Source organism: Dasypus novemcinctus, chromosome 12, assembly GCF_030445035.2.
Source record: "Dasypus novemcinctus isolate mDasNov1 chromosome 12, mDasNov1.1.hap2, whole genome shotgun sequence".
Lineage (NCBI taxonomy): Eukaryota > Metazoa > Chordata > Mammalia > Cingulata > Dasypodidae > Dasypus > Dasypus novemcinctus.
Genome location: NC_080684.1, coordinates 102295314 through 102310498, shown reverse-complemented (window position 1 = coordinate 102310498; position 15185 = coordinate 102295314). Strand labels below are relative to the sequence as shown.

The following is a 15185-nucleotide window of genomic DNA, read 5'->3' as shown; positions in this document are numbered from 1 at the left end:
CCACACAGCCCCAGGCTCCTGGCTCCTGGGTGCCCGAGGCAGCCCTTGGAGAGGTCTGGTCCATGTTCGGAAGGGGCGTACTGCATCCTCAGACCTCCAAGCTGTTGAACACTCGAGCGGGGCAAATGGCAAGCTTACCTGCCAGCCCGGGGTCGGTGAGGGGGCCTGGGTTGGAGCCGCAGGTGTGCTGAGGGGAACCAGAGCCTGGAAGCCTCAACTCCAGGCTGGAGGTGATGCAGCGAGAGCCAGAGAGGCCAGGTCAGGCGGGGCCCGGGCACCCAGGCCCAGCGGCGAGTGTGCAGGGGGTTGGGGTGAGCGGGTGCTCCTGTGTGTTGGTGAGTGAGCTTGTTGAGTGTGCACGATGTGCACTGGGGGCCAGGTGGAGGCCCTCCAGGGCTCTGCTAACCGTGACCAGCTCCCTGAGGCTCTGACAAGGGTGGCTGACACCTTGGTGGTGAAGTCCACTCCAGAGGAGCAGGTGAGGGTGGGCAGGGCAAGAGCGTGTGCTGAGGGCGAGCTTGTGGACACATCAGCGGGTGCAGGGTCAAGTCAGCCCGACCCCCCTAACAGCCCGCGGAGCACTAGGGCCTGGGGGAGGGCTTCTCCTTCCAGGTCTCCCGCTCTTATCCAACCTGGGTAGGTGCTTGGGTAAGAGGAGCAATGACCTTGGGCTGCCCCACCCCTGACACTGATTGGCTTTCCCTGCTGGTACAATCTTGGCTCCAACAGATTGTGCTGAGGGCGAGGGTCAGGTCCTGGCCCCTTATTTAAGACATGGGCCAGGCTGTGGAAGCCCTGTTTGTGTGCTGGGAGTTACTGGTCTGATCCCAGGTACCTGGTGTGACCGGGCGTCCCAGGTGTGGACGGGTCCGCCCAAGGTGGGTCTCTAAACGCTCGCCTGCTCCCCTGCTCAGAACTGACAGTGAGGCAGCCAAAGGACTGCTGACCGGGGAGGCACTGTCGCCCCTGGCCATGGCCGTGGCCATCTTCCTGCTCCTGGTGGACCTGATGCACCGGCGCGTGCGCTGGGCCCCTCGCTACCCACCAGGCCCCATGCCACTGCCCGGCCTGGGCAACCTCCTGCAGGTGGACTTCCAGAACATGCCATACTGCTTTGACAAGGTGAGGAAGAGGGCGCACCAGGGGACAGAGGGGTTCTGGGCACCCTTCCTAGTGCCGACAGGAGGTGGTGGGTGAAGCACAGGCTGGACAAGAAGCCAGGTCCAGAAAAGGAAGCAGGAGGCGTCCTCAGGGAAGGGATTTCCCTGGGAAAGCAAAGTGAGGGGAGGGCAAAGTCCGGAGGAGAGTGGGACCTGGCCACGGGTTTGGGATCCAGTTGACCGCACAAAGGTTATGAAAGACTCGGCAGTCCCCTCTTGACCACCAAAGAAGGCGGGAGGAGGCGGGAGAGAACTCTCCATGTAAATCAGGAAATCATGGTGGAGAGGGGACAGTGACGGCTGTGTGGCCCGTGGCCTCACTGCTCTCATCCCTGAGCCGCTTCCTTCATCAGTACAATGAGGCCCTAGCTCAGGTCTACTAACATTTTGGTGATCCTCGCGGAGGCCCATCTACATGGTGGGATCCAAGGTGAGGTGCTAGTCCCCGGGAGGGTGACCCGAGCCCAGGAGCCAGATGTCCTGAGGGTCCGCAAGGCTGGCGTGCTGAGTCGGGGGCCAGCAGCCTGCCTGGTCCCTGGCCCAGCGGAGCCTCACCCTCGGCCTGCAGCTGCGGCGCCGCTTCGGGGACGTGTTCGGCCTGCAGCTGGCCTGGACGCCTGTTGCCGCCTTTCTCCACCCCTCCTCCCCTTCCAGCCCCCGCCGTCCTTCCCGCCAGTCCCGCCCATATTGCCAACCCACAATCTGCCCTCTTCCCCAGTAACTGCTTACCTCAGGTCTATCCATCAGCTTCAGCCTGTCCACAGCCGCCCCTTAGCCAACCCTCCCTTCATCACGCCCCTCCCTCTACCCAACCCTATATAGCTAAGTGTACTTCCGTAATAAAGCAGACCTGTTCTTGCGCTCAAGCAGTCTCCGTGGTTTTTCCCCAACCGCGCGTCCCCCACGCCTGGAGAACCGGTGCTCCCCTTGGGGCACTCCCCGCCGGTGGTTCGGCAGGAGCAAGCCCCCCTCGACTCTTGGGCCTGAGCGAGGACGAAACCCTCTCGCTCAGCTACAGAAGCCCACAGTCGTGATCAGCGGGCTGGCGGCCGTGCGCGAGGCGCTGCTGCAGCGGGGCGAGGACACCGCGGACCAGCCGCCCTTTCCCGTCTACGAGCACCTGGGCTTTGGGCCCCGGGCGCAAGGTGAGCGCTGGCGGAGGCAGAGCCCGTGTGCCAGCCCTAGCCAGGCGGAAGTGACCAGAGACAGGCGAGGGGCACAGGACAAGGGCCACACAGGCGGGGAGACGCAGCTGGAGCACACAGCGGGTCCTGCGGGGACTGGGCGGAGTGGGCCCTGGGAGGGCTTTTCTTTGGTGGGTGGGGGGCAGTCAAGATGGGCAGAGTTGGGGTCTCCCAGGGCAAGAAGCAGCATGCAGTGGGGTGGGGCTGAAGGGCCCAGCAGGGCGCCCACGTGCCCACCCCGCCCCCAGGCGTCATCCTCGCGCAATACGGACCCGCGTGGCGCGAGCAGCGGCGCTTCTCCGTGTCCACCATGCGTGACTTCGGCCTGGGCAAGAAGTCGCTGGAGCAGTGGGTGACCGAGGAGGCGTCCTACCTGTACGCCGCCTTCACCGACCATGCGGGTGAGTGCCGGGCGGAGGGGCGCAGGCGGAGGCGGGGCGGCCCCCTGACCCACACCCTGCACCCCCAGGACGCCCCTTTAGTCCCAAGACCTCCTGAACCAAGCGGTGAGCAAGGTGATCTCCTCCCTCACCCACGGGCGCCGCTTTGAGTACGACGACGGCCACCTTCGCAAGCTCATGTCGCTAATGGAGGCTGTGCTGAAGGAGGACTCGGGTTTCTTCCTAGAGGTGCGCGGGTCGGGGGTGGAGGGGCTGCTGGGTCTGGCCTCCCACGGAGGGGGCTTTGTGCAGGGGGTGGGGCAAGGGCCCCCAGGGGAGGCAGAGCTGGAGGCGGGACAGGGAGGGGCCGGGACCCCCGGTCCCCGGAGCTGGGCCCAGCCAGGGAGCACCCAGGGCCTGGCGCTGCCCCACACAGGTGCTGAACGTGGTCCCGGGGCTCCTGCGCATCCCCGGGGTGGCGGGCAAGGCCTTCCCCTCGCAGAAGGCCTTCTTGGACCTCATGGATGAGATGGTCACTGAGCACAGAGAGACCCGGGACCCCGCCCAGCCACCCCGAGACCTGACCGACGCCTACCTGGCCGAGGTGGAGAAGGTGAGGGGCCTGCGAGGCCGAGACGGGGTCGGGGCTCCCAGGCTGAGCGGTACGGGCGGGGCCGACTGGGGCTCCCTCCCCTGGCCCCCGAGCCGACTCTCTGCCCCCCAGGCGAAAGGGAACCCCCAGAGCAGCTTCACTGCCGCGAACCTGCGCCTGGTGGTGGGTGACCTGTTCTCGGTGGGCATGGTGACCACCTCGGCCACGCTGGACTGGGCCCTCCTGCTCATGGTCCTGCACCCGGACGTGCAGCGTGAGCCTGGCTTGGGGCCTGGGGATGAGGGGGTGGACAGGGACAGGCTGGGGCACCTGAGCTTGGACACCAGGGACACTGCCCAGAGCTGGGCGGGGGCTCCTGTCGCAGCGGCCCCTCCTCCTCCACGCGGGCACGGCCCCCAGCACAGGGGTTGCCCGCTGCGGTCCGGGCAGGATCGGCGCCCAGCCCCCTGGGCTCCGGCCCACTGTGGGCGCTTGTCTGTCCAGGTCGCGTCCAGAAGGAGATCGACGAGGTGGTCGGGCAGGGCCGGCAGCCAGAGATGAAAGACCAGGCGCTCATGCCATTCACCAGCGCTGTGGTCCACGAGGTGCAGCGCTACGGGGACATCATCCCCCTGGGCGTGCCACACATGACCTCCCGCGACACCGAGGTCCAGGGCTTCCTCATCCCCAAGGTAGGGCTTGGCCACCCGCCCCTGCCTGGCCTGAGGATGGGCTTCGGGGAAGCTTCTTGGGCCCAGCGGGTCTCGAATGGGTGTGGGTGTGCGCCAGGCGGATGGTGCCTGTGCAGTGGCAGCGGGCGCGGCATTCCCTGCCCTGCAGGTGTCCCCACACACCTGGCATCTCCTGTGCAGGGGACGACACTCGTCCTCAACCTGTCGTCGGTGCTGAAGGACGAGACGGTCTGGGAGAAGCCCCGTCGCTTCCACCCGGAACACTTCCTGGACGCCCAGGGCCGCTTCGTGAAGCAGGAAGCCTTCCTGCCTTTCTCAGCAGGTAGGTGCCCGTGGGGTGCGGGGCCCCTGCCCTGTTCCCAAGGGTGTCTGGGGCGGGTAAGCCTCACTGAGTGTCCCTGCGCCCACCCACAGGCCGCCGCGCATGCCTCAGGGAGCCCCTGGCCCGCATGGAGCTCTTCCTCTTCTTCACCTGCCTCCTGCAGCGCTTCAGCTTCTCGGTGCCCGCGGGGCAGTCCCCACCCAGGCTCCCTGTCTGGGTCCTGCCTGTGCCCGGGGCCAGCCCTACCCCCTGCTCAAGTATTCGTTGCATTTCTAGATGATTCCATTGACAGATGAGTATACCGAGGCTCAAAGGTGCCTGGCTGCCCTTCCCTCTTCCCCATGTCACCCATTGAGACCCCATGCTGCCTGCCTGGGTTGGTGACAAGGTCGAAGCAGAGGTCCTGGCTCCTAGAATGTCAGGGAGGGGGTGAACATGAATGGGCTGCTGAGAGGATGGGCGCAGTCCCTGGCTGGGCTGGCGGTAGGGGTGGGGGACAATTGACCAGTGGTCCCCAACAAGGCCTGAGACACAAAGATTTGCCAGAAGGACTTTTACAGAGCTAGGAAAGCAGTGATGCTCATCCCTTGTGGCTGACGTGGTGTCACCATGTACGCTGTGGCGTTTTGTCCTCATGGCCTGAGCGCAGCTAGCACCCATGCTTTGCCCCACAGTTGTTGGGTCTCCCATACTCATGGAGTTAGACGAGTGCTAGTCCCGCCCCAATGTGATTCCCCTGGAGAGGGCGAAGGCCTCCCACGCCGTGCTGTGTCAGGCAGGCTTCTTTCCGGGGGGGCATGCAGAGCGCCTGAGCTGCTTCCTGCTGCAATCCCCTCAGAAGCCGTCCTGTGTAATACCTCCTGTCTCCCGGGACTCGTGGGCCGCTGCTGTGTTTTGTCCTGAAGAACCAGGGCCCTTTCTCAACATTCAGTCCCGAGCTGCTAGGACCCAGTGGTCCTCGAAAACCCCTTCCATGTGATAGCCTTTGCAGGGTCCAGAACCCCAAAAATAAGAGTCAAAAGACAGTGGCTCATGGCTGGAGTTCCATGCAGCCTTCAGCGGTCGGTCCAGCTCATCAAATTGTGAGACCAAAATGACGCCTCACGGGTTTGCAGGCTTCCTTTCGACCTTGTCAGGGTCCAGAGCAGGAGGGACCTTGGCAAACGTGGCTTCGTCCTCTGGGGCATCTGGTGTAACTGCTGAGAGACAGTGTTACTCTCTTACTCGGAACCTCTTGAGGCTCCAGTGTGACACGGGGCTGCCCTCGTTGTGTCACCCATGTACTCATTCCGTTACCCTCGGCCACTAGTTCTCTCTTGTTTGCTGTGTATTTTTATCTACACTTCCCAGCTCTGGAACGAGCGTTAAGTTTGGCCACTGTGCAGGTTCCAGTGGGACAGCATGCCCTGACCACGGCCTCGTCTGCTCCCGTTCGTCCAGCATAGGCTCACACAGGCACGGACCAGAGGGCTCGCCACCACGAGGCAGACAGCAGCTTTCACTGTCAACCCGGATTTGCCAAATGGGGCAAAGGCACAGTCCACCCCGTCAGTCCGTTAGGAGGTCTTCCACGAAGGCTTAAGGTTCTCCTTAACTTTCCTGTCTAGACCGCGATGTCAGGTAGGAGGGAGGAAAGAGGAGGTGATGGGGGACAATTGTGAGCCTCCTTCCCGGATCCTCCAGAGAAGCGGAGGCACCTGTCGAGTGGGGACCTCCCCGCGGCCTGCTCGTATTGAGTGTGAGCACAGACTCAGGAGCGCGTCCGGCCAGCCCTTCCTGCCTTGCTCCCTCCTGCTTTACACAACAGATTCTTCCTTGTCCATTGCATTCCTCTTTCAGACCGCCTCTAGCCTGAAGATGATATGGAACAAAATCTGACCATTGGATGTGCTAGCGCTTCACCACTGCTGAGTGCTACAGGCTGTAAAGTGTGTTCTCTGTCTGAAGAGATGCAGCTCAGTGGTCCAAAGCGGTATAAACTAAAGACAAGTTTATTCTCTCACAGCTCTGGAGACGAGACGTCTCAAGGTACCGGTAGGGCCGCGTTCCTTTCAGTCTTGAGCAAAGACTCCGCCCCATGTTTCTCTCCTGTCCTCTGGTGGTCGGAGGTCATTCTGGGTGTTTCTTGGCTTATAGACACATCATTCTTGTCTTGGCCTCCATCACCACATGCTGTTCTCTTTCCCAGTCTGTGTCCAAATTTCCCTCAGGACACCGGTCATTGGGATCAGGGCTCTCTGGACCAGTATGACCTCATCTTAACTCGATTCTACCTCCATATAAGGTCATCTTCACAGGCACTGGGGTTCAGGACTTGGCCATAGCTTTTGGGGGGCACTGTCCAACTTATGACAAGTGTCTTCTCCTCTAGTCATCTTACAGCCCTTTCAGCCTTTGCACCCACCAGCAGGTTTGCAAAACCCCAGTCAGAGGCAGTGATTGTCCTGTCTGGACCCCTTTAGAGCTTCCTTGGGCTTCCAGCAGCATCTGATGTGGAACACTTTCAGCTGTGCGCCAGGCTTTTCCTGCAGCCACTACACTCTGGCTTTCCTGCTGGCAGAAGCACAGTTCCTGGTGGTGGTTTCTGTCTTGGAGGGAGCAAGAGGGATGTGCCGACACTCAGTTCATCTCTGCACTGCTGCAGCTCCCCCATGTCCACAGGTCTCCTGACCCCTGTGGCCACCCCACGTGAGCATACCAGGGTGTCCACCTGCTGGTTCCAGTCACCTTCCAATCCTGAATGGCAGTTCTTCTGATGGGCATCAAGAGGTCCTATTTTAATGTACCCTTAGATTCCCATAGTAATTTCCATCGAGCTCTGCAGCAATCAGGCATCCTGTTAATAGGCCAGGTTTCCATTACCCACTTCCCTGACCCCCAGCCAGGCCAGCGGCCCTTGCCCAGGTGTCAGTAAGAGCTCAGACATGGGGACTCTTGTCCAGTTCTTCCATCACCGGGAGGAAAATAGCGTGCACGTCGGCCGTTCAGCAGGATGCTGTCTGTCCATCTCGTAATGGCCATCTCTAAACCAAGCAGCCCTTTGCTGGTCAATAGAGAGCTGTTTGTTGTATCTCCCAGGTGCCAATAGGATGCAGCAGCTCCTCAGGTGGTTCCAAACTCAGCCCCGGGGCAACTGAAGCTATCTGCTTGGAGTATGGTAACTGTCTCTGTGCAGTCCCCCAGCAGCATGTTCCTCTCTGAACTATTTCCATTTCATTATGGAACTCTTCTGGGCACTGCCTTCCTAGTAGAGTGTTTCTTTTGACATCACCCAGGACATTGTGGGTATTTCAGTTCTTAAAATGATGTTATGTCCTTCAGGCATAGGAGCAGTTTCAATGAATGCCCAAAAGCAAGCTAGTAATCGTCTCGAACGGCACATTTTGCTCTACTGCAGCTGGCAGTGTTTTCTGGTCCAAAATCCCAGAAGTTGCCATTAGGTGGCATCATGGACTCTTGCCACAGGCTGCAGTCAGTTGAAGTCCTTGTCACAGGCACTTCCACAATTTTAGTAGTGTGGATCATAAGAGCCCAAGCCCATTGAGAGCCACTGCTTTTGGCCATTCAGACCTGGCTTTTTGTTCAAATACTCCCCTTAGGGACGTTTTCTTGATAGGAACTAACACTATTTCCAAATATGGAATATGCATCCTTCAAAATGCAAATAAGCCAACCAGGAGCTGTGGGGCTTAGTTCTAGGGGTAGGCAATGGCCGCAGTTTATTTAGTTACCTGTGGAGTGTTACAGGTGGCGCCTGACCCGGTTACTCTGAAGAGTTGCACTGTCTGGACAGGCCCTTGGGACTCCCCTGGATTTGTCACTCAGCCTCTGCTGATCTTGTGCATCACCATTGCATTTATTTTTTTATTTTGTTCTTTTTGAGGTGACAAGATTTTTTTTTAAAACATATAGATCACAAAATATTACATTAAAAATTGTAAGAGGTTCCCATATACCCCACAATCCCCCACACTCCTCCTACATCAACAATTTCTTTCATCATTGTGGCACATTCATTGCATTTGGTGAATACATTTTGGAGCACTGCTGCACGGCATGGATTATAGTTTACATTGTAGTTTACACTCTCCCCAGTCCATTCAGTGGATTATGGCAGGACATATAATGTTCAGCATCTCCCTGTAATATCATTTAGGACAACTCCAAGTCCCAAAATGCCCCCACATCTCATCTCTTCTTCCTTCTCCCTGCCCTCAGCAACTGTCTTCTTTTTTTTTTTGTCTTTATTTTTTTAATGTTACATTCAAAAAATATGAGGTCCCCATATACCCCCCACACCCCTCACCCCACTCCTCTGCCCATAACAACAATCTCCTCCATCATCATCAAACATTCATTGCATTTGGTGAATACATCTGTCATATATTCATGAGAGACGGTCAATGGTCCAAACCATAGTCCACACTCTCCCACAGTCCACCGAGTGGGCCATGGGAAGACATACAATGTTTGGTAACTTTCCCTGCAGCACCACCCAGGACAACTTCAACCCCTGAAAATGCCCCCACATCACATCTCTTCCTCCCACTCCCAACCCCCAGCAGACACCATGGCCACTTTGTCCACACCAATGCCACATTTTCTTCGATTACTAATCACTATAGTTCATGAATAGAATATGAGTAAGTCCACTGTAATCCATACTCTATTCCTCCATCTTGTGGGCCTTAGAATGGTTGTGTCCACTCCACATCTATATCAAGAGGTGGCTTAGATTCCACATGGATGCTGGATGCAATTCTGCTTTCAGTTGTAGGCACTCTTGGCTCCCTGGTGTGGGGGTTGACCTTCTTCACCTCCATGTTAGCTGAGTGGGGTAAGTTCAATAAACCAGAGTGTAGGAGTTGCAAGTCTGTTGAGGCTCAGGGCCTGGCTATCACATGGTCAGTCCAGAAATTCAGGGCCCCTGGGTATACATTAAACCCCAGTACCAACTACAGTTCCCGTAAAAGTAACAGGAGAGGCTTGTGGACAAAGATCACATCTGAGTCCAGCTCCATCACACAGAAACACAAACTCCAAAGTAGACATGGCACTGAACTCCATCTGCCATGACCATAGAACCTGTGGGTCTCTGTAGCCCTCAGAAGAACCAATACCTGGGGTTGTATCTACTTTATCTGTCACCATTGCATTTAAATCAGCCCTGCCTTGCTCTTCAGTTTCTGATGTTGTCACGATATCATCAGTAGAGAGGATTATTACATCTGGGACTTGCATGAAGTACAAGTCTAGCCAAGTGATGACAGTAGGCAGGTGAATTCAAGCAATACTGCGGCAATGCCGACAATGTAACTCGTGATCCTTCCCACTTGATGGCACACGCTGGTTGACTCCTTTCTAAGATGGAGGCTTGTGCACACAAGAGGATTTGCAAGCTCTGTCACTGAGGACCAGTCTACAGCCTGCTCTACTTTTTGCCTTGGTGAAACCATGCCAAGGACTGATAATACCATGAGAAGCACTACTTTACTCAAGCCCTGACAGTCGACTGATAGTTCCACAGCCATCTGTGGTTTCCATGGGACACAGGGTTATTGTGTAGAGAATGTGTTAGAGGCACTTGAGTGGCTAACATGTCATTAATTACAGCGGCAGTCTTTTTCTTTTTTTTAATCCTTCTTTTTATTCCCTGAACCATCTCCCTTTCTTCTGTATTGTACTTTTGTGGGGTTTCTTTGGTTTTTTTAACTTTTAGTACATTTTTATTATTTTTTTTAATTTTTTTTTAAAATATTACATTCAAAAAATAAGAGATCCCATTCAACCCCACTGCCCCCACCCCCCACTCCCCCCACAGCAACACTCTCTCCCATCGAGGAATACTGGTATGGGAAGTTATTGACAGGCTATATATGGTTGACAGGGAGTTATACAGGGCATATGTCCAGGGTGCATGGTAATGTTTAGATATACTCATAGTGGAAACAATTAAAAACAACAGCTGGGGGGGTACTGGGTTTCTGGCCAGGGGAGCTCTGTCGTGGTCCCTAGGGGAACAGCAGCAGTCCCCCAGGTGCAATGGTAAGAACCAGGAAGGAATGAGGGTCCAACAGTGGGCTCCTGATACTAATGACTATGCTTGTGAGCCTATATGCCTGCAATAAGAACAAGGCCTAGAGCAGTATTGTGCCTGGGAGTTTCCTCCTGACAGCCTTCATGTTACTCAAATGTGGCCAGTCTCGAAGCCAAACTCAGCATGTAGATGCAGTGCATTCCCCCCAGCGTGGGACATGACACCCAGGGATGAGCCTCCCTGGCACCGAGGGATCACTACCAAATACCAGCTGAAGATGCAACTAGAAAATGACCTTGAATTAAAGGTTCAATGCGGATCAGCAGAATATCCCTGTCTACATATAATAACATGACTTTAAAATGCTGTTTGACCTAATGTAAGGGGGAAATGGAAAGGAGAAATGAGTCTATACAGTGGCAGTCTTTTCGTCCATCAGCTATCACCTACTGTTTCCAGTGAACCTGTGTGGGCTCAGGCATTGAGCATCTCCAGTTAATGCTGGTGGGAGCAGGGGCAGTGTTCCCTAGTTAGAAGTAATATCCCAATAAGATTCCAGGTAAAGGAACTGCAGCCTCTTCACATGAAGTCTGCTTAAACATTCTAATTTTCCTCAGACTTGCACCTTGATCCCATCAACCGTCGCATCCCCCTATTCTCCCAGCCTAACTGTAGTCTGCTGGGACTTCGCCACAGCTTTTTGACTCCCAGTGCCTTGGGCTCTCATACCAAGGAACCCCAGAAAAGGCTCTTCTCCACTGCCTTGCCCTTTGCCCCCACATGTGCACAGGTTATGGTTGCCAGCTCGGCGTCTGTGTCAGAAGACCCTGGTCCTCCAGGAGGTCCTCAGACCCTCACCCCTGGCAGACTGAGGTCAGGTTTCTCATCATCTTTGCGTTCTGCCTTTTTTAAATTCCTCCAAACTGGGGTAAGTAGAGAAAATTTGCTCAGGATCCTTTAGTGTGGGGGGATCAGTAGAGGTTCCCATGGGTCCAGTCAACCTCCAATGTGGCTAAATGGCGACATTTTGTTTCAGCCTCATCCGTGTCCACTTCATCCATCCCAATTCTTAACAGCCACTTAGACTCCCATCCTGTCTAGATGAGTCCCTTGACTCTCCTATTTGTCTTTCCCTTTTCTCTTGTCAATCACTAAAATTTCCTTATCATCTTGAAGTCCAATAAGGAAGCTAAGACAAAAATATTAGAAGAAAAAAAGTAATTCCAATAAGCCTTCTAGAGTATTCCTTGATTTGACATCACTAAGGTCACATGGGTGCCCATGCAAAAGGGGCTCCTTAATCATGGCATTTACCACTCCTGGGTAAGGGGAATATTAAACGGATGGATATGCCAATTACCAAGGCCAACCTGGCACAGCTTGAATAGCACCATGAGAGAACTTTCCAGCAACTTTTATCCAGTCCACTACGCCAGCTTCCCTTGGTGGTGTAACCTCATTTAGCAGGGGTTCAGTGGTGAGTTCTGGGTCCTGCCTCAACCCAAACATCTTGCATTCTGCAGCATTCATGCAGGGACACTGCCCTCAAGCTGATCAGTCTCTCAGTTCATTTTAGTAGATGTTCTTCAGGAACTGCTGCCAGTTCGCAAAATGGAAGAGTGCATTCCCGCTGCGCTCCCTGGTGTCAGGGGTTTCTTGGTTTTTGCTGCCACTTGCATCCTTTGTGGTGGCCAGAGGTCATAGAGGCACTGCCTGTTGTCCTACCATACTTTTCCCCTTTACTGGCTCTGAGGCTAGTGGCCGTGGCTCGGACCAACTGAAACTCAAGCTTGGTGCATCATCGGGATCTGCCTGAGCACTATTTTATCTTGGTTTTTATGAAACGATAACCGAGGGGTTGTATGCTAGCTTGTTTCTTTTTATTTTGCATGTCCTTCCATATCCAGTGAACCAGCTCCTCAGGAATGGGGTCTGGTCTTTCTAAATTCCAGTGGTAGTTTTGACTCTAGTAACTGATCGCCGCGCAGCTGCTGCTTTACCCTGAGCAGCGTGGTAGCCGTCCAGGAGTCAGAGGTCCACCAACCCCCCCCTTCCCATCCTTTTCCCAAACCATGCTCTGCCATGTTTCAGCGAGTCAGCCTCATTCCAGTGCAGGGGTCCCTAAGGGGTCTGTGGGCTTGAATTGAAATAAAATTTAAAAACACATGGATTGACTGGCTGGTGGGCTGGCAGATGAAGAAGACCCCATATTTGAGGATGAAAATAAAGAAATTGGGGGTGCAGAAGGTGGACAGGATAAAAGAGGCTTTTTCTAAAGAATTACAGTGGATGATGTGTAGATTTGGGGATGACTGGAATCCTTATACTGAGTCAGTGGATAATTCTGAAGACCTTGTCATAGAGTTCATCACAAATGACTCACAAGGCCATGCCAGTTGGAAGACAAGGTCCAGTACATGTTGAAGATACCGTCGTTTGCTTCTAAAGGACCCAAGGAAGTTTGTTAGGGTTAAAGACTTACTATGAACCAAGAATAACTGAAATGAGCTAGAAAAGCATATGACAAAGCCAATATGGGTCTTGATACTTTTTGTACTTCCTGAACCTTCCTTATCCTCTAGGGCAACTGTATATAGTAACTGCTTTTTTCCTATAGTAAGGTCCTGATTTCTAACATGAAAATCAAAGTTGGGGAAACACAGTTTACAGCTTTATTTTCATGTCTTAAATTTTAGAGTACTTAAATCTTTAATTGTCTACCTTTATATTGCCATACTTGAATTACTTACTGGGTTTTAATGACCATATGTAAGTTAAAGTACCTTGCAGTTCATGAAATTACTGACCTTTGACTATCAAGATGAAGTAGTATTTATGTGTTAAGTGTCTTTTCTGCCACCGCAGGCTATATTGTAGCATTTTAATGTGTGACACCTAAATGGCACCTTTGATCCTGTAATAACTGGGACATGTGTTTTATGTTTTCTCAAGTTTCTAGACAAAACTGGTCTGTGAGATTATTAATGAAGTGAACTGGTTGTGTTTCTCTTAAGTAGATGATGATATAGGAAAAAACAGTACTTTCAAAGAATGCTAAAGTGTCTTGAATGGTCATTTGTTTTGATTTCCTTCAGATAGGCAGAGTGGTTTACTGAGAAACTAAGTTTCATGTGAATGCCTCAGTGTTGGTTAGGCTTTTCTAATTTAAAACCTTTGGGGCTTAAACATTGTTGAGAACTGATTTTCCCAGATCAGATTAAAGCAACTTCCATTTGGTCCCTTTTCTTTTCCTGGGGAGCAAGGAGGGGTACAGTGTGGTGGGGGGCAGCCCCCAGGTTGGCACAGGGGCAGACAGGCCCCACTGGGTGAGCAGTTGGGGAGAGGAGGTTCAGAGTCAGTGCTCTTCTCCTTTGCACCATCTTTGGAGCCTCCCAGTGCCCAGGGGCTCATGGCCTGGGAGGGAGGAAAGCAGAAAGGAGGCAGGAAGGGCCTCCGAAAGCCGCCTCCCTCCCCATCTCTACTCTTGGCGACTGCACAGCTCCCACTTCTTCTGGGAAGTCCTTCCCTTCTCAACTGCAGCTGGGCTAACCTTGGCAGCTCCTGCAGGGCCGGCCGCTGTCCCCGGGCTCCCTGCCATGAGCTGGGGAGCTCCTGGGTCTGCAAAACTGCCAGGAGAGCCCCGGCCCCAGCCCAGCCCCTTCCTCACCTCAGGGGCCTGCTGCTTCTCACTCTTGGTTCTGCCTCGCTACAGAGGAAGTGGGAGAGGTGACACCGCAAAAAAGAGTCTGGAGGCTGTCAGAAGGATTGCCCTTATGCACAACTGAGCAAAGTCTAAGAGACAGATAAAGTAGATACAACCCCAGGTATTCGTTTCTTTGAGGGCTAAAGAGACCCACAGGTTCTATGGTCATGGCAGATGGGGTTCCCTGCCATGTCAGATGTCCCTTCTTTGGAGCTGGTGTTTCTGCGTGATGAAATCGGACTCAGATGGGATCTCTTGTCACAAGACTTTCATGCTACTTTACTGGAATTTTAGTTGGTGTTGGGGTTTAAGATGTATTTAGGGGATTTGAATCTCTGGACTGACAATATGATAGCCAGGTCCTGAGCCTCAACAGACTTCAGCTCCTACAATCTGATTTATTGGACTCACCTCACTCGGCTAAGATGGAGTTGAAGAAGGACAACCACCACACCATGGAGCCTAGAGTGCCTACAACTGAAAGCAGGAGGATTGCATCCAGTATCCATGTGGAATCTGAGCCTCCTCTTGGTATAGAGGTGCAACGGACACAACCAATCCAAGGCCCACAGAGAAAAGGTGGCATTGGAGTGGGAAAAGTGGACATGGTGGCTGATAGATATGGGGAGTAGCAGGAAGAGATGAGATGTGGAGGCGCCTTTGGGACTTGGAGTTGCCCTGGATGGTGCTTCAGGGGCAATCACCGGACATTGTAAATCCTCCCAGGGCCCACTGGATGGAATGTGGGAGAGTATGGGCCATGATGTGGACCATTGACCATGAGGTGCAGAGATGCCCAAAGATGTACTTACCAAATGCAATGGATGTGTCATGATGATGGGAGTGAGTGTTGCTGGGGGGGGAGTGGTGGGGTGGGGGCGGTGGGGTTGAATGGGACCTCATATTTTTTTTAATGTAATATTTTTACAAAATCAATTAAAAAATAATAATAATAAATAATAAATAAATAAAAAATAGATGCCACATTAACATAAAATATCTAATCTCAATGACCAATGTATCAAAAGTTGTTTCTTGCTCATAATATATGTCCATTTTGGGCTGGCAATAAAAATCTTTCATTTTTAACAAACAAACAAAAAAATCCTTCCCTG

At 53.6% G+C, this 15185-nt stretch overlaps 1 pseudogene; it reads left to right on the top strand.

Moving 5' to 3' along the window:
* LOC101443090 (cytochrome P450 2D17-like) overlaps nt 1-13604 on the top strand; it is a 58427-nt pseudogene extending 44823 nt beyond the window's left edge.
* The last annotated feature ends 1581 nt before the right edge of the window (nt 13605-15185 follow it).